Source organism: Cervus elaphus, chromosome 3 (assembly GCF_910594005.1).
Source record: "Cervus elaphus chromosome 3, mCerEla1.1, whole genome shotgun sequence".
Taxonomy (NCBI): Eukaryota; Metazoa; Chordata; class Mammalia; order Artiodactyla; family Cervidae; genus Cervus; species Cervus elaphus.
Window position 1 is genome coordinate 52,173,893 of NC_057817.1, and position 20,461 is coordinate 52,194,353.

At 38.3% G+C, this 20,461-nt stretch overlaps 1 protein-coding gene across 6 annotated transcripts in view; it reads right to left on the minus strand.

Annotated features, from left to right (window-relative positions):
- LOC122684422 overlaps nucleotides 1–20,461 on the minus strand; it is a 438,645-nt gene that overhangs the window by 264,481 nt on the left and 153,703 nt on the right. Inside the window, exon 1 of one of the 6 annotated variants that reach the window (XR_006338038.1) lies at nucleotides 3,783–4,066. The exons of the other annotated variants lie outside the window; for them this stretch is intronic. The gene's annotated coding sequence lies outside the window, so the exon portion shown is untranslated. Of the gene's footprint in view, nucleotides 1–3,782; nucleotides 4,067–20,461 lie in introns of those variants that run through there. 6 annotated transcript variants of the gene reach the window in all.

The window sequence follows — 20,461 nt, forward strand, 5'->3', positions numbered from 1 at the left end:
GTCAGCTCTTTATATCCAGTGACCTAAGTACTGGAGCTTCAGCTTCGGCATCAATCCTTCCAATGAATATTTAGGGTTGATTTCCTTCAGGATTGACTGGTTTGATTTCCTTGCAGTCCAAGGGATTTTCAAAAGTCTTCTCCAGCATCACAATTTGAAAGCATCAGTTCTTTGGCACTCAGTCTTCTTTATGGCCCAACTCTCACATCCATACCTGACTACTGGAAAAACCATAGCTTTGACTATACAGAACTTTGTTGGCAAAGTGATGTCTCTGCTTTTTAATATGCTGTCTAGGTTTGTCATGGCATTCTTGGGCTTCGCTGGTGGCTCAGCTGGTAAAGAATCTGTCTGCAATGTGGGAGACCTGGATTCCATCCCTGGGGTGGGAAGATCCCCTGGAGAAGGGAACAGCTACCCACTCCAGTATTCTGGCCTGGGTTGCAAAGAGTTGGACCCAACTGACTTTCACTTTCACTTTCCTTCCAGGGATCAATCATCTTTTAGTTTCATGACTGCAGTCACCAGCTGCAGTGATTTTAGAGCCCAGGAAAATAAACTCTGTCACTGCTTCCACTTTTCCCCCTTCTATTTTCCATGAAGTGATGGGATTGGATGCCATGATGTTAGTTTTTTGAAAGCTGAGTTTTAAGCCATTTTTTTTAACTCTCTTGTTTCACCCACATCAAGAGGTTCTTTGGTTCTTCATCACTTTCTCCCATTAGAATGGTAGCATCTATATACCTGACGTTGTTGATATTTCTCCCAGCAAACTTGATTCCAGCCTGACATTTCACATGATGTACTCTGCATATAAGTTAAATAAACAAAGTGACAATTTACAGTCTTGACATACTCCCTTTCCAATTTTAAACCAGTCAGTTATTTCATGTGAGATTCTAACTGTTGCTTCTTGACCTGCATATAGGTTTCTCAGGAGGCAGGTCAGGTGGTCTGGTATTTTCATCTCTTTAAGAATTTTCCACCGTTTGTTGTGATCTATACTGTCAAAGGCTTTAGTATAGACAATGAAGCAAGAGTAGATGTTTTTCTGGAACTCTCTTGCTTTCTCCATGACCCAAAGAATCTTGGTGATTTGATCTCTGGTTCCTCTGACTTTTCTAAATTCAGCTTGAACATTTGGAAGTTCTCTGTTCACATACTGCTGAAGCCTAGCTTGAAGGATTTTGAGCATAACCTTACTAGCATGCAAAGTGAGGCCAACTGTCAGGTAGTTTGAACATTCTTTGACATTGCCCTTCTTTGGGACTGGAAAAAACACTAACCTTTTCGAGTCCTGTGGCCACTGCTGAGTTTTCCAAATTTGCTGACATATGAGTGCAACACTTAACAACATCATCTTTTAGGATTTGAAATAGCTCAGCTGGAATTCCATCACCTCCACTAGCTTTGTGTGTGGTAATGCTTCCTAAGGCCCACTTGACTTTACTCTCCAGAAAGTCTGGCTCTAGATGAGGGATCACACCGTCACTCATCTGGTTACCTGGGTTATTAAGACCTTTTTTTGTAGAGTTCTGTGTGTTCTTGCCACCTCTTCTTAATCTCTTCTGCTCCTGTTAGACGCTTATTGTTCTTGTCCTTTACTGTGTCCAGCCTTGCAAGATACGTTCCCTTGATATCTCTTATTTTCTTAAACAGATCTCTAGTTTTTCCCGTTCTGTTGTTTTCCTATATTTCTTTGCACTGTTCATTTAAGAAGGCCTTCTTATCTCTCCATGCTATTCTCTGAATCTTTGCATTTGTTACTCATTTAAAATAAATTAACAAAAAAAATAAATAAATAAAATAAAATAAATTAACAAATGTGTACTTTCATTTCTTAGCTTTAATTTACAATGTAGCAAATAGCAATAGATAAAATCCATGTAAACAAAAATTTGGTGGTCCATTTTTAAGAATATAATAGGATTCTGAGACTATCATGTTTTCAACACCTGACATAATCAATAGAAAATCACTCAGATGCCCATATCCTAAGATATGAAAAATTACTGAAGAATCTGATAGACAACACAGTGTTCAATCTGAAGGATGTCCACTAATCTCCTTCCATTTCTAAATCTTGGGTGATTTTTCCTTATAGTGCTTGCTATATCAAAGATCACATTTTATTATTTAAATTCAGTACTGAAGATTTAAAATGTGTGCCAGAGTAGGCCCTTAAAAAAACAGGATCGTGCCTACTTTAAACTACAAATTTAAACATAGGCAGGATGAGGATCTTGATATTAAGTTTTCCCACAATGAACTACAGAACCACAAAGGAACAGCGACCTCTCCCCGCTAGAATCCCAAGTACAAAAGTAGTAGGTTATCAGTTATGACGTTCTTAGAGCAGGACGTGAAGAATTGCATGCAGGGCCAGCAAAGGCACAAAACGTATCCATGATAGACTTTTTGAAGCAAAGAATTAGAAAAGAGAAAAAACAAAGCAAAACAAAACCAAGAACAATCCCCTATCCCTCTTGACAAATGCAGGCCATCTGGTCACTTTAATGAAGCATATGGATACTAAACATTAGCTGAGTGTTCCTTCTGTTTTTCTTATAGAAACTAGAACTCAAGAGACTACAACTTCTTATTTTAAAACAAGCTGAAAAAGGCATCTATTTGAACTATGAATTCCATGGTAGGCTGAAGGTACAAATCTGACTTTGAGGGCAAAACTGCCATATTTGCATGTCTGGAGTTTATATTTCATGACAAGCTTGCAGCCGAAGTAATTAGGGTATAGATCCCTATAGGCATAAATATTAGGGCACCTTAAAACAAGGTGGGCTCAAGCATATTCTTTCAGCATAACAGTCAGTGCATGGAGTAAATAAGAGACAAAGAATGCAATACAGTGAGTGAAGGAGCCAGCCATCTAAATCTTAAAATTAAACCTGAGGTTGAGCAATCAATTTTTAATAGAATTTACATTCAAATGAAGGCTGCATACAGTTAAAGGGGGAAAAAAATTACCTGACCCATAGTTTGGGTAAAACTTTGAGAGTTATTGAGTAATTAAGGTGTTCCCTCTTCCTATGAGAAACACACCCCTTGAAAAACCACATCTGGAGAATCAACAGAGACCTCTGGGGATGTGTGGATTCCCTCAGCTCCTCTTCACTGGAGAGCCAAAAGGTGCCTCGGGGGAAATAGTTCAAGACATAGAAAAATAAATAGAAATGTCATTTTATTCAAGAAAGCCATGTCTGTCTTGTCTTCTTTACTAAATGTCTCTTCTTTCAGAGCAATCGCCTCCATTTGTTACTTCCACATACTCTGAATTACACATCGTGGCCTAGTTTTACATTGTCTCAGCTGAGGTGGCCGGAGAGCACAGATGGATAAAACTTGGTCTTAAGATAAGCCAAACAAAGGCCAAGGGCAAGTTTGCCAGAGGGATGAAAATAATTTCATTTCAAGAGGTGTTTTCTCAGGTACTAAAAGTTACATGGAAAGTTCTCATCTCTCTCCTCCCCATTCTCTCTTTCTCTCTCCCCCCATATATACGTATATATGTATATATATAAATATATAGTGTGAATATATATGTGTGTGTATATATATATACATATCTCTTTCTTCTCTCTCTCCTTCTTCTAGTCTAGGTAGAATGAAAAGATGAGAAAGAGCCTATTGTTTTCCCATGGTGGGTTTTCTCTTGCTGCCTCTAACACCACCAGCACAAAGAGATAATTATAAACCAAGAAGGCTGCAGTCCCTGCCTGTTTTGTTTTAAAATGTGAGAGTAGAGAGAAAAAGCCCATTCCTACCAGCAGTTCAGTCTTAGAAGGATCCCGCTGCTGCTGCTGCTGCTAAGTCGCTTCAGTCGTGTCCGACTCTGTGCGACCCCATAGACGGCAGCCCACCAGGCTCCTCTGTCCACAGGATTCTCTAGGCAAGAACACTGGAGTGGGTTGCCATTTCCTCCTCCAGAAGGATCCAGAGGGACATGCAAACCATGTATACACATACTTCAGGGAGACAACATTTTAATCTAGTCATTTTATCTTAGAAAGTTTATCCTTATGAATGAAAATTACAGCTCCAGGGACAAACATCATTTTTTATATATAAACTGCATAGAAAGAAATAAATAGATAGTGTTAAATCGTGTCCAATTCTTGCGAACCCGTGAACTGTAGCCTGCCAGGTTCCTCTGTCCATTAGATTCTCCAGGCAAAAATACTGGAGTGGGTTGCCATTCCTTCTCCAGACCCATAGACTTTAGTATTTTTGGTGCAGCCTCCATGGACAGATATCCCTTTGATAGTTGAACAACTGTTCTGTGCATCGCATCAACTCTTCTGTCTTTTTCTCCTCAAACTCCTTCCTCTCTTCCACTATCTCTTAAGAAACGTTTAATTGTCTAATAACAAGTTGATCCTTAAACATGGAACTGGTGGGACTCTCCCCTAAAATCTGAAATACTACCAGTTTAGTTTATGTTAAAATATAACTGCTTACAATAAAAATGAAAAGTGGACTGCTTTTTCTGGGCCAGTTCTTTCCTCTTAAGCTTTCTTAATTTACTAAATCTAAGTTCAAAGGTTATATCTGCAATATCAAATGAGGCCAAACTAAGCCAGCTACCCTCTGCACTTACCCATTTCCCAACTAAACACAACACATGTAAACTAAGAGACGTCATTTTTAAAATGTAATAAAAAGATTACACGTACATGTAACTTTCTCCTCCATACTGCTGAAACCTTAGAAATATAAAAAATACTCCAAAGGGGAAAAAATAATTTGAAATCATGACATATGTTAAAGATAAGAAAAGAACCCAAAATAGAGTCGCTTATGCTACACCCCACATCAGTAGATGGAGGCGTCATTACAGTTTTAGCTCTCACAGACATGGAATTTTTAAACCATTGAATCAAGAATCACCTGATCAGTCCTTGTTACCTTGTTAGGTAGTCTCCCTGATAGATCCCAGCCATCCCACAAAAGGACAGTAATCTTGCAGTAACCAACCCTTTTTTTTTTTTTTTTTTTGCTTAGCACTACTTCCTTGCTTCTGTTCCCTTCTGCTTATAAAATCTCTTGCCTTGCGTAGCTCCTCAGAGCTCCCCCCTTGCATGCACAGTGACTCACTTGTATCAGACTCTTTGTATCCCATGGACTGTAACCAGCCAGGCTTCTCTGTCCATGGGATTTTCCAGGCAAGAATACTGGAATGGGTTGCCATCTCTTCCCTTCGGAGCTCCCATCTACCTGCAAACTGGATCCTGCCTGATTGGCAAATCACTGAATAAAGCCAATAAGATCTTTAAAATTTTACTCAGTTGAATGTTTTTAAACACACATTAACTTCTCATATCTAATTCGATCTAATGTACCCCCTACCGAGATTAATAAAATATTTCGTTCATTTTGATACCAGTTTTGTATTGTTGGATATGGTTTTTTTTTAATTATATCAGTTTCTTCTCTAGATCATAGTAAAAATGATTCCTACTTTTACTAAGGTAGAGGAAATCTTAAAAAATTTCCTTACCTCAGGAATCCAGCTAGAAGAGTAAGTGATTTAAAAACAGACATGTATAAAGTGTTGTTTCGATTTCACTAAGTTAGAGACCCAAGTTCAACTAACTATTCCTTAAAGGCATTAAATGGACCCCCTTGTGTTGTTGGCAGAGGGATCTTACCGGTGGTTTATCACCTAATAGCCACACTATTATAAACACAGTCCCAAACACAGTCCCACTCACTGCTGCAGAGGCTGCAGCTTCAAACCTCACTCAATCCTAAACCAAGTCTAATCTTAGTCTCGTCACCTCCTTAGACTTGACTCACCAGTTTAAAAAGAGGTTTGTTCTTTCATTTAACCTACATTGTCGAGGGAGTGTGAGAAGTAAATTTGTCAAAAATTCCAAGACCTTTAAAGTTAAGTAGTGTATGCACAGAGACTATAGTAATAATTGCCTGTCCCTACATATCAACATTAACAGTATATGTCAAAGTTTTACTTCAAAGTAAAGTAAGAAATGCTTGGAAAACTAAAATCTGATGGTTTAAAAGTTGGTAGACCTGAAGCTTTGCTACTTAATAAATATGCGATGGGCTTTACCAGGCATTTTTAAGCTTTATTTTTTAACTATAAAAAATTAATTATATTATTTCTCATTCTACATAGATAATTTGTTAAGATTAAGTTATGGAAGTTACTTAAAAACACTTTAAGCAAGCTAAGCAAATACTATTACATAAAATATGAGAACTGTTTGAACTGACAATTCAGATCAAGTTCTTATGCATGATTTTTGTAAAGTTGGTAGAATTTTTGCACCATAAAATTCATGCACTGGTCCCTGGTTCCATCTATAAAATGATTTCTCCTTTATCAAGACAGAGTGTTATTAATCATCTGATCACTTAAGGATTCTTGAGTTTTGAGATGAACTCTAACATTGCCTCTAAAAAGAAAGCATATAATCACATTCTGCCCTTAATATTTTTCATCTAGGAAAATAAGGAGTGAAATGCATACCTCTGCCATAATTAGTATTGTAAAAATTAATACTTTGAATTTATGTAGCACTGAAATACAATATTTACTATATCACAAAGAAGGCTGGCTTATTCTAGGAAAAAAAGCATATTAACACCCTTAGTGTTGACAAAAAGTAAAGAGACAGGAAAAGATCCATTGTTGAAAGAAGATCTTTTAAAATTTCTAGTTCTAGGAAAGTATCCTTTAAGTGCATGAGGCAATGTGAATATTTTATCCAGTTATACATGAGGAAGGAACTTCTTACATACTAGTGTTGTGGCATCGGCCAGGTGCAGAGTAAGTGTTGTTCAGCGACTGTTGTTCAGTTGTGTCTGACTCTTTGTGACCCACGGACACATAGGCCAGGGTCCTCTGTCCTCAACTATCTCCCAGAATTTGCTCAAATTTATGTCAGTGTGAATCAGTCAGTGATACTATCTAACCATCTCATCCTTTGCTGCCCCTTCTCTTCCTGCCTTCAATGTTTCCCAGCATAAAGGGTGTTTTCCAACGAGTTGGCTCTTCGAATCAGGTGGCCAAAGTATTAGAGTTTCAGCTTCAGCATCAGTCCTTCCTGTGACTAGCAGATTAGGTGAGCTGGCAGTTATCTGTAAGGCTGGAGCAAGAATGCCTTTTGGTGAAAACTCCTCTGAAAAATCATTCTTTGTTTAAGTACATCTTAGAGTCTGGACTCTGAGAACTGACGCTCAAAGTCAGGACTACTCATATTGAATGAATATCCCTTATTTTTGAGGAAATAAGAATTTATTTTAAAAGATTTGCATTTGCAAAAGGTCCAGGTGTCATTTTCTGATTGTCATTCACTATTTTCAATAACTTGTCAATGTGCCTTATTAAAAAAAGTGAAAGTCACTCAGTTGTGTCTGACTCTTTGTGACCCCATGGAATATAGCCCATGGAATTCTCCAGGCCAGAATACTGGAGTGGGTAGCCTTTCCCTTCTCCAGGAGATCTTCCCAACCCGGGGGTCAAACCCAGGTCTCCTGCATTGTGGGCAAATTCTTTACCAGCTGACCCACCAGGGAAGCCCAAGAATACTGGTGTGGGTAGCCTATCCCTTCTCCAGCGGATCTCCCTGACCCAGGAGTTGAACCGCTGTCTCCTAACCTTTAAAACAAAAAGTTAAGCAGTTTAGCTAGTCAGATTGAATTTATTCAGGAATAGCAAAGGAGTTCCAATTCACAACATGCAAATTATTTTTTTCTAAAAGATTATTCATTTAATGACTATATAAGATTTAAAATTTTGTAATAGGATATTAATACTTAAAACCATGTCAAATAAGCAATAGGCATTAATCTGCATTTTAAAAGTAGAATTTTCGTAAAATTTTTATTTGTGCCCAAAAAATCAGCCAGAGGTTGTAAAGAGTAAACATAACATTTTCTGTGTATTTGTCCAAATTATTGCTCAACTACACCTTGAAGACACTTTTTTCTACTCAATTTTCTGATATTACTTAAAGGGATGCTCTCAGAGAAGGGCATGGCAACCCACTCCAGTATTCTGGCCTGGAGAATCCCATGGATAGAGGAGCCTAGTAGGCTTTGTCCATTGAATTGCAAAGAGTTGGACATGACTGAGCACCTAACACTTTATTAGAGGAAAAACAATAAAAGTTCTAGCTGAGAGAATATAACCGGGGGACTGCTCTACATCTGGCTTCATCTCTGGAAGAGTAATCAATTCTTGTGCCAATTAGATCCTGGAATTTATGGTGTTTTTATAAGGCAAAGTGGTCAAGCTGGTGCAAATGCAAGCTACAGCCAAATTTATAGGAAACTGTGTCATATAGGCTTTCCAAGTACATATCAGAAAACATAACATAATGACAAGATGAATGAAAGTTTAGTCACTCAGTCGTGACTGACTCTTTGTGATCCCATGGACTGTAGCTCACCTGGCTCCTCTGTCCATGGAATTCTACAGGCAGGAATACTGGAGTGTGTTGCCATTTCTTTCTCCAGGGGATCTTTCTGACCCAAGGATTGAACCTGGGTCTCCTGCACTGCAGGCAGATTTTTACCATCTGAGCTACCAGGGAAGCCCCTAAGGACAAGTTGTAGATGAGCAAAATTTTTTTCTGGAAACAAATGTTTCTCAGGAGATAGATGTACTGCTTTTTTGGGCAGTTGGTGAAGAAATAGTTCAAGTATCCATAACATGAACAACTGATCAATGCCCCTCAACACACAGAATAAGAAGACCAGATGTATCTCCAAACCTTGGAATGATCACACATTTTCCTGTTTTACTTAGTTATCAATACACAAAAATCGATAAAGAATCACATCTCACACATAATTTCTTAGACTAAGAAATATCTGAATCATATTTTCCTGCTCTTTTAATTTTTAATGATTTCTGGATTTACCAAAAAGAAGTTGAAAACTGAGGACACTAAAGTTCAGTTCTAAGTGAATATCACTGAAAGGCTTGCAGCTCAACACAATATTTAGTGACTACCCATTATGTGCAAAGCACAGTGCCTGGGGCTGAAAGAGGCAGACCTACAACAAAACCGAAGTGTAACACAATGAAATAAGTGCTACAATAAAGGCACCTATTGGGGACTGAGGAGAAGAAGAGGGCTAACTCCTCCTGAAGGGGTAGCAGAGGAAGGGACATCTGATAAGAGTTTGAAGAATGAGTAGGAGTTTGCTTGGACAGAGTCATAGAGGGCTCTCTCTATATATTCAGAGAACATTGTAGTAACTAGGAGATGAGACAAGGCAAGGAAAAAACCTGAGGTGAAACCATGAAAAGGTCAATGGGAGCCACTTCAGGTGGAATTATCTACGGCAGACCAAGAAAAGACATAGTCACACTGGAATTTTAAGTTCATTAGTCAGGCCATTTTCTGAGAATGACTCTGAAGGGACAATACTGAAGGTAGAAAGATTTGTAAGAGATTGTAGTATTCTGGGTAAAACAGAAGAGTCTAAACAGGGACACAAAGGAGGTCCTCAACAAAAGTTCATGGAAGAAAGAAGGGAGGCAAGGAGAAAGAGTGGTTGGGAAGAAGGGAGGGAGGGAGGAAGTCAAGTCTTAGAGCTTTCATCCCTAAGACAAGGAAACTGAAGTCCTGAGAGAGAAAACGCCTGGTCGTCTCTAGAGAAATAGTGTTAGAGCTTCTAGGCCAGAGCGTCTTAGATCAGGGAAGGGAATTTGACTTAGAGCATTAACAGGAAACTTAAAAAAAAGTAAAAGCATCTGCAGAAGTTTTACTGTCTTTGCTGACTTATTTAAAATAGTAATTTTAACCTCATGAAAAGCATGTGTTACTGACTGGAATGTAATGTTTCTGGCAATGTCTTTGTACATATTTTCCAAGTCTTCATGGAATTGGCTTAGATTTTTCTTTCCTTAGTCCAAAGCTTATGTTTGCTGAAATTCTGTTATAGTACAGTATGAAGTTCCCCTTTTCACATGCCTGTATTTTTATGTATGTCTTGATTATCAGGAACTTAGGATACTACAGATAGACTGTAATATAATATATTTTTAGCAAAGCTAAGCGTTTATTTGCATTTTTTTCAGTACACGCATATGTCTTAAAAAACCAATGGGGATACAGTTCCTTATTTGTCACTCATTTAAATACCAGCCTTATTATGAAAAATCTTGAATTCAATGAGGTTAACTCGTAAAAACAAATGTGCTATGTTTCATAACCATGCCACAGGAATAATTTAGAACTGAATAAAAAAACTATAGTTGATTCAAAATGAGGCATATCAATTATGAAATTGATGCAAATTTAATATTATCATTATTTCTAAGTCTCTATTTCTGTCAGTGCCAACACCATTATTCCAGTCTTATGGACTAAAAGTTTTGGCATCATTTTTGATTCTTTCCTGTTTTTGCCCATTATGAGTAATTTATTAGCAAGTCTATTTGTAACTGCTTATGTAAAACTGCCTTGGTCCTCTTCATAGTAATGAATCTCTTGTTTATACTCTTTTACTTCTTTTACCTTTGTTATAGCACTTATTCAAGTATAGCTTGTATCACAGTTGTAAAATTACCTGTCTTTTCTACTCAGAGGAAGGACAATACCTTGCTCAAATTTTCAACCCCCTCAATGTCTAACTTTCCACCTGTGTGAATATGACTACTGTGTGATACAGGGAACTCTGCTCAGCTCAGCGGTGACCTAAATGGGAAGGAAATCCAAAAGAGAGGGAATTATATGTATTACATGCTGTGTACTTTGCTGTAGAGCAGAAACTAATATAACATTGTAAAGCAACCCTACTCAAATAAAAACTGAAAAAATAAATTAAAATTTAAAAAATTTAAAGTCTGTGTTAGAAACACACATCATCATCTACGTAGTATGCTTGCCAAAAATAAGTTGTCTAAATATAATCATGAAGAAATAGACATATCCAAGTTAAGAACAACTTGTAAATGGACTTAGACTCTTTGTTAACATAAAAACATTAAATAAGAAGTCAGAGGAAAAAATATATATAATTACCAAGCTCAGTGTTTGGTACATAATAGGCACATAGTAGGCAGTGAAAATAAGTTTTTCAAATTCTAAAGGTTTTAACTGACTATAAGACAGATTTCGATAAATCAATATTTTCAATGTGATTTTGTACAAGCTCTCTGCTGCCTATTCCATCACATATAAACTTCTCTGTCATTTGTTTAATGTCTCTGACAATATTTCTCCACTGCAAATTTATAGCATATTTATTACCAATTTCCAAACAAATTCTCTACCCAAGGATACTAAAACTAAGATCATGGCATCCGGTCCCATCACTTCATGGCAAATAGAAGGGGAAAAAGTGGAAGCAGTGATAATTTTATTTTTTCAGTCTCCAAAATCACTGCAGATGGTGACTACAGCCTTGAAATTAAAAGAAACTTGTTCCTTGCAAGGAAAGCAATGACAAACCTAGACAGCATATTAAAAAGCAGAGACATAACTCTGCCGACAAAGGTCCGTCTGGTCAAAGGTACGTTTTTTCCAGTAGTTATGTATGGATATGAGAGTTGGACCATAAAGAAGGCTGAGTGCTGAAGAACTGATGCTTTCAAACTGTGGTACTGGAAAAGACTCTTGAGAGTCCCTTGGACAGAAAGGAGATCAAACCATTCAATCCTAAAGGAAATGAACCCTAAATATTCACTGGAAGGACTGATGCTAAACCTGAGGGTCCAATATTTGGTCACCTGAGGCAAAAAGCCGACCCACTGGAAAAGACCCTGATGCCCAGAAAGATTGATGGCAGGAAGAGAAGGGGAAGACAGAGGATGAGATGGTTGAATTGCATCACTGATTTTGATGAGTTTGAGCAAACTCCGGGAGATAGTAAAAAACAGGGAAGCCTGGCGTGCTGCAGTCCATGGGGTCACAAAGAATTGGACATGACTTAGTGACTGAACAACAACAATGCTCATTTTTTAAATTATGAGAAAATATATTTGCAATTTAGAAATTTTGAATACTGACAGAGATGTAAAGAAATGAAAGATCATGCTTAATTGCACTAATATTAAATAGAGGCAACAATAATTAACTACTTAGTGTTCATTCCAATTTTGTTCTGTGCATAACCCTGTGTAGCTGAAATAATTCTGATTATTAAATTATGCAAACTGAATGTCACACATTATTTAAACTTAAACATTATTCCATTATTTTAAAAATCTTTACAAACATAATTTTAATAGTAATTAAAATATTAAATGCATAGGATTAAATTCAATATAATTTAAACAATGTTAATGTTAAGGCTTTTAAAATATCCTTACATGTTTAGACATTAGCTTATTTCCAGTAGTTTTGAAACTTTTAATAATAAAGTTTCAACATTTGGGAGAATAACGTTTTTTCCTGAGTTTCAAATCATAATCAGAATATATTCTAAAAACTGCTACAGGTTCAAGATGTATTTTAATTATTACAAAACACTCTCTTTTTTGCCAAAATGGCTCCATGATTTTTTTACTGTACTGAGCATAATCTTCTTGTCAGAGTCTATGATTCTTCCTAGTTTGATAGTCAACATTTTCAATATGAGTTGATTAATCACATGTATTCTTCCTTTTGCAAATAATTTTGATCATTCCTTTATTATTTTGGCAGTTTTGATGTTTTTCTTATGAATCTATATGTACTCAAGTGCTGCTCTCAACATGCCAGCAAATTTGGAAAACTCAGCAGTGGCCACAGGACTGGAAAAGGTCAGTTTTCATTCCAATCCCAAAGAAAGGTAATGCCAAAGAATGGTCAAACTACCGCACAATTGCACTCATCTCACAGCCTAGTAAAGTAATGCTCAAAATTCTCCAAGTCAGGCTTCAGCAATACGTGAACCGTGAACTTCCAGATGTTCAAGCTGGTTTTAGAAAAGGCAGAGGAACCAGAGATCAATTGCCAGTATCCGCTGGATAATTGAAAAAGCAAGAGAGTTCCAGAAAAACATCGATTTCTGCTTTATTGACTCTGCCAAAGCCTTTGACTGTGTGGATAACAATAAACTGTGGAAAATTCTGAAAGAGGTGGGAATACCAGACCACCGGACCTGCCTCTTGAGAAGCCTGTATGCAGGTCAGGAAGCAACAGTTAGCACTGGACGTGGAACAACAGACTGGTTCCAAATAGGAAAAGGAGTACGTCAAGGCTGTATATTGTCACCCTGCCTATTTAACTTATATGCAGAGTACATCATGAGAAATGCTGGGCTGGATGAAGCAGAAGCTGGAATCAAGATTGCCAGGAGAAATATGAATAACCTCAGATATGCAGATGACACCACCCTTATGGCAGAAAGTGAAGAGGAACTAAGAAGCCTCTTGATAAAAGTGAAAGAGGAGAGTGAAAAAGTTGGCTTAAAGCTCAACATTCAGAAAACTAAGATCATGGCATCTGGTCCCATCACTTCATGGCAAATAGATGGGGAAACAGTGTCAGACTTTATTTTTCTGGGCTCCACAATCACTGCAGATGGTGATTGCAGTCATGAAATTAAAAGACACTTACTCTTTGGAAGGAAAGTTATGACCAACCTAGACAGCATATTAAAAAGCAGAGACATTGCTTTCCAACAAAGGTCCGTCTAGTCAAGGCTATGGTTTTTCCAGTGGTCATGTATGGATGTGAGAGTTGGACTGTGAAGAAAGCTGAGCACCAAAGAATTGATGGTTTTGAACTGTGGTGTTGGAGAAGACTCTTGAGAGTCCCTTGGACTGCAAGGAGATCCAACCAGTCCATCCAGAAGGAGATCAGTCCTGGGTGTTCACTGGAAGGACTGATGCTGAAGCTGAAACTCCAATACTTTGGCCACCTCATGCGAAGAGCTGACTCATTTGAAAAGACCCTGATGCTGGGAAAGATTGTGGCAGGAGGAGAAGGGGATGACAGAGGATGAGAATGTTGGATGGCATCACCAACTCGAAGGACATGGGTTTGGGTGGACTCCGGGAGTTGGTGATAGACAGCGAGGCCTGGCGTGCTGTGGTTCTTGGGGTCGCAAAGAGTAGGACACGACTGAGCAACTGAACTGAACTGAACTTATTAAAGACAAAAAAAAGTATAGTTGCTGCAGATTTTTCCCAAAGTATTGTTTCACTCATGTATTTTGTTTGCATAAAACATTTTGTGTTAATGCTGTTAAAATAATAGGTCTACTTTTTGCTATTTTATTATTTGTATCATTTTATTATATTAATAGAATATATTAAAGAAAGAGAACATATAGCAATAGAGAGGAGAAAATAAAAGGAAAATAAAAAGCAAAACAATGCTTGTGGTAAAGTTATTAAATGAAAAGATGATATCTCAATCATTATACCATAAGTGTGTGTTGTCCATAAATTACATTGTAAACCTAAACTATTGCATAAAATTAAATTATGTGTATACTCCTTAATGTATTTAATCATTTCTTATTTGGGTTATTAAGATTTTTATTAGTATGAGCAACATCCTAGTAAATATTTTTTACATAAATCTTACATCATAATTTTCATTGTGCCTTTGAGGATAAATTTCTGAAAGCAAAACTATTGAATGAAAATTTATAAACACTTTAGGATTTGTAACTTGCTTTCCCAGATGTTAATTTACTCATCCACCAGTAGTGTATAAGAATGCATGATTACTGAATCTATAATAATAACTGTTTTACAGATCGATATTAATTGGATATGTGAAAATATTTGTAATGTGCACTTCTTTGGTTACAGTGATGTTGGGCATTAAATATTGCTTCTGGGCTCCAAGGCCAGTCTTCCATACCTGGCTTGGAGACACTGGTTAGGGCTGGGGCAGCAAACTCTTTCCCATTGGCCACTTCTTTCCTTCATTGGTCCCGTGACTGGTGGGTACCAGAGTGAGACTGCCAAGCAAGAGAAAATGTCAAAAGACCCTCCTTGTTCATCTTTTCCCATCTTTCCAGCATCAGCTCTTCTCCCTGGTAGCAATAGTGAATTCTAACAGCAGCTGATTCTATCTTCTTTCCATTCACTCCCAAAATGATGCATTCCACTCAGTGGTATCAACACCTAGAAGGCAATGCCCTTTTCTCAGAGGTCTGAATCTCAGTTCTTTAGGATCCTCTTATAAGCTTTCTGATTGTGAAAACACCAACCTCTTCCATCTGTTCGTCCTGCTCTCAGGGTGGTTAATACACCCTGAAGTTATTATCTGTACCATCTCAGAAAGTCTTATTGGACAGCACTACAATAATCCTGTAATTTAAAGGGCAATGGTTCCCAAACTCGGAAACTTCCAGTCAAACTTCAGAGCTCAGGCCACACCCCAGACCAATTCAATCACAGTCTCTGAGGATGGATACCAACTTCCTCCTCCTTGTCTTCTTTGCCTCCTCCTCCTCATTATTATTACTATTATTTGAAGTTTCTACAGGCCATTATGATAGGCTTCCAGGTGGCTCAGTGGGTAAAGAGAATGCCTGCAATGAAGGAGATGCAGGAGACACAGGTTTGATCCCTGGATCTGTAAGATCCTCTGGAGGAGGGCATGGCAACCCACCCCAGTATTCTTGCCTGGAGAATCCCATGGAGAGGGGAGTTGGGCGGGCTACAGCCCATAGGGTCACAAACTGGTAACTGAGCTCGCAGGCAGCACGCATGCACGTACAGGTGACTACAATGTGCAACCAGGCTTGAGAACCAGGGTTGGTTTAAACAAAATGACAGGATAATTAACGTTACATATATTTTTTATAAGATTGCTATTAGGGAATAATCACCTTTCTCCCCTTCTCTCAAGTTCCTACTGACGATAACAATACAGACTACTTTTATCTTTTTAATGTTGAACTGGCTACATTTCTTTCTGTCATCTCTAGAAAGAACATGCATTCCTTGAATTCATTTGATGCATTAAAGACAACTCTTCATCCTCCATGGAAAGAAAGTGCTAACGGGTATTTTGGTTTCCTGTTAGGCAGGCTGGTGTGTTTAGAATGGCTTATAAGTGGCATTTAAAGGCACTGAGACAGCTGCAGTGCTCAAAAAAGTGTGAAATTCTTTTCTGCTTTTGTCAACAGTAGAGAAAATATCGCCGGCATCTGGAGCTTTCCACTGAGTGCTCAGTAATCGGCTCAAGAGAAGGGAGAGTGAACCATTGCCAAGTGAGCAGCGAGGGAGATACGATACACATGGCAAACGCTGACTTGAAGAGGGTAAAATTAAACGCAAATTTTTCTTTGAATTACCTGGCAAAGGCTAGTTCTGCTAACAAAAAGGTTTGAATGTTTGGGAGACAAAAAGTCAGAATGGAACATGCTTTGATTTGATCGTTGTGCTGCATGTCACTCCAAATGAAAGAAGAATAAAAGCACAAGGAAGGAAGGGGGATGAAAGCGAAAGAGCAGACTGTAGCCTTCCTCCATGTAAATGAGTGATTCTTCTTAATGAGTACTGTTCCTGCAAATCATTAGCGGAATATGGAATCTGAATGAATGAATAATGCTAAATAAAATAAGAATTGACCCCAGCCTACAGCTATTTATTGAGTGAACCCACTATGAACCTCTCTATGGCTGCAGCCTCACCAGCAAAGTCAAATGAATAACTGGTTCAGCTCAGCTAATTCAAACCAAAAAATGCAGTGCTTGTCTCAATTATCAGACTGTTTCAGGAGAGAATTATTTTCTTGTGTTTCCACTTCATTTGCCTACATATCTTAACATAATGTATTCATAGTCACATCTCCTTTCTTCGTATATTCCCCATCATTTTCATACAGTCAGAGTAAATATTTGGGGGGAAATTGCCTGTCTTTTATCTACACTTTGCTATTTGTCATTTTTTTGAATCAAAAGGAAAATACTGCCTGCGGTGTGTTTTTGTTTTTCCTTATATCATTCATATACTCCATTCATTCATTCAAAATCATTTAGTAAATTCTTCCTATGTGCTAGGCATCTGGGTTGCTTTTAAGTGTAACAAATGAATAAGGTATGGAAGTGGTGAGGCAATTTATCGATATAATTAACTTATGATTGTTCTCCCCATATTTTTCCTTTCCCACTTTGCAAGGAGTAGCCAGATCCATAATATTCCTTGCCTTGGGGTTTTTGTTGGTTGTGAGTAAAATAGTAGCAGCTTCTTTCCCAAATTGAACCAGTACCAATCCCATGGGTTGTAGTCCCTAGGGGTGTACAGATATGCAGTACATATATCAGAAAGGTCCAATTAGGAGACGGAAACCACACAGTAATTTGAACAAGGACAGTTAACATAAAGAATTATTAACTGTAACAATGGAATAACTATAAAGAAGAACAGAGAACTCTAAGGCAAGAGTCAGCAAACTTTCTGTTAAACAGCCAGACAATAAATATTTTAGGCTTTGCAAACCAGCAAAGATTTTAGACCTCTGTTCCATTCAGCAGTCAGTTCTGCTGTGGCAACATCGAAGGAGCCCGAGATAAAACGGAAATGAACGTGTAGCTGTGTTTGGATAAACCTCCATTTACAAAAACCAACAGCCAGTCGAAGTTGCTGACCTCTATTCTAAAGAATAGGGCTTACCAGGTGACTTAGTGTAAAGAATTTGCCTGCAAGGCCGGAGATGCAGGTTTGATGCCTAGGTTGGGAAGATTCCCCTGGAGAAGGAAATGGAAACCACTCCAGTATTCTTGCCTGGAAAATCCCATGGACAGAGGAGTCAGATGGGTTACAGTCCATGGAGTTGCAAAGAATCAGACAGGACTGAGTGACTAACCTTTCATTCAACTAGTTTTGTTTTCTGATATGTACTTGGAAAGCCTATATGACACATTTTCCTATAAATTTGGTGGTAGCTTTCATTTGCACCAACTCAACCACTTTGCCTTATAAAACACCATAAATTCCAGGATCTAACTGGCACAAGGATTGATTACTCTTCCAGAGATGAAGGCAGGTGTAGAACAGTTTCCCGGTTATATTCTCTTAGCTAGAACTCCTGCTTTTCCTCTAATAAAGTGTTAGTCGCTCAGTTGAGTCTGACTGTGACCCGTGGACTCACCAGGCTCCCCTGTCTGTGGAGATTCTGCAGGCGAGAATACTGGAGTGGTTGCCACGGCCTCCTCCCGGGGATCTTCCTAACCTAGGGATCGAGCCCAGGTCTCCCACATTGCAAGCAGATTCTTTACCATCTGAGACAGTGTCTTTGCCAAACCTTCTCCACTGCAGCCAGGATTGGTTCTACATTTTGTTATAAACTTGAAGTTTTGGATCTACGCTTTAAATAAATGTAACCAAAATTTAAAGAATGAGATTCTTTTGCATAAACATACCTATCTTCATTTTCAAAAATAAACACATGTTTCAGTAGACTATGGACTTGGGGAAAATGGCGTGGCTAAATCTTATTCTGGAATCATTAGGGTGCTGGATTACCTGCTTCTAGGCCCCGACTATGGCCTCTGCTTGCCTTCCCGTGCCCCCCTTCCACGGCCATCCCTCCTCCCCCAACACACAACCAATAGGAGTGCTGATCTAATAGCCGCTGCACCATGCTTGCCTTTTCCTCTCCGTTTAGCCCTATATTCACAGGGCCAGACTAGGGAAACTGAGCTCCCTCTAGGAAGAAACCCATATTGAGATTGAGCATCAGACCAGCACCTCTAGAAACAAAGATCCAAGTTATTTGTACATGGGATATTGGCAGCAAGCACTATATGGGGGCTTGCTTTCTATGTGCCAGGCACTGTCCCAAGGGCTTTAGAAACACTAACTCATTTAATCCTCATAGCATCCTTATTTTTTATCCCTATTTAACAGATGAGCTAACTGAGACACAGAGAAGTCAGATGACTTGCCCAAATGTAAGCGGCAGAGATACATGGGACTGAACTATCTAAGCTTTGATAATCTTCATAGATGATTCATTTCTCCAGCTTTATCGGAGTGTGACGTGTGACAGCGTTAGTTGCTCAGCTGTGTCTGACTCTTTGCGAACCCATGGTCTGTAGCCCGCCAGGCTCCTCTGTCTATGGAATCTCCAGGCAAGAATACTGCTGTGGGTTGCCAATCCCTTCTCCAGGGGATCTTCTTGACCCAGGGATCAAACCCAGGCCTCCAGCATTGCTGGCAGATTCTTTATCACCTGAGCCACCAGGGTGTAATTGGCAAATAAAACTGTATATATTTAAATTGCATAGTATTTCACAGATGATTCTGACCTACAAACAGGATCAGAAGCCAGTTATAAAAAATATTTGAGCTGTACATTTATAACATGAACCTACATTCAGTTCTATCAGTATTACAGACTTAATTGATTTTTTTAGTTCTACAAAATCATACAGATGGAAAAAAAAAAAGCCCATTTGAGATTTCACAAAAATCTTAACTTTAGTAACCATTTTGCTCCTCGATTAAAAATAACACTGTCTATGATAGGTTTCTTCTTATGTTTGGTATTCCTGTAAGTCCCCATGCTATTCCATGAGTTGCCTGAAGCAGAATATCTGGAAGGGGTTAGGACTGAAGCTGCTGTGGGCATTCTTGCAGCCAATGCCAATCAACAGCATTATTCCAGGCACTATATTAGTTGTCTTGTATACATATTAGCGCACCATGTACACATGTGCATATGCAGAAGATTCTAATTTATGCCCTGAGAGTAAAATTCCTAATTTCTGCAATTTCCTACTTCTTAACTCCAAAAACGAACAACTGTGTCACTGTTAATCAGTGGTTAATCTTTCAAAACTAACTCAACAACATATTGCTTCAGATGTTACTAAGTAATGTTACTAAAGTAACTCTATTTTCTAAACCAAACTGTTAGAAACAATACATAACTAGGAGAGCTTCTAATAGCTCACAATGCCTAATTAAAGATGTTATGAGTTTAAGGAATATTATAGATACTTCAGAAGGAAATTTGGAATAGTTTTACTTTTCAAAGATGCATTTTTCTCTAACAGAGGTATTCAGGGTAAAATAATCACAGGCTGATTTTTTAAATGTGCATATTTTATCCTCAATAATTAATCAAACAGCTTTTTCATACAACCTCAAAACAAGCCACAAGCAAGTCTAACATGGTCATCTCTTTACATCTACTACTAAAGATGCACAGCTCAGAAGGAGACAAATATAAAATTGCAATGGAAACAGTGATCGAACAGCATAATTAGCAAAAGTCAATATGCTCCAACCAGTAAGCCGTCCATAAATTAGTAAATGGTCGAAAAGTCCTGTTTCTATGTGAAGTGTAATAAATAAAGTAGATAACTGTGACATATTAATCAAAGAGAAGTGTGAGGGTGAGTGATGTCAGCAACGTAGTGGAACAGGAGGCCCCCCTCTTGCATCCCTACTCAGCAACAATAATTTGGTAACCATCCACAGACACAAGTGCCTCTATGGATGTATGGGATACAGGTAGGAGACTGTGAAATGCTGATGAATCCCAGGACCAAGGAAGGCCATTTTGAG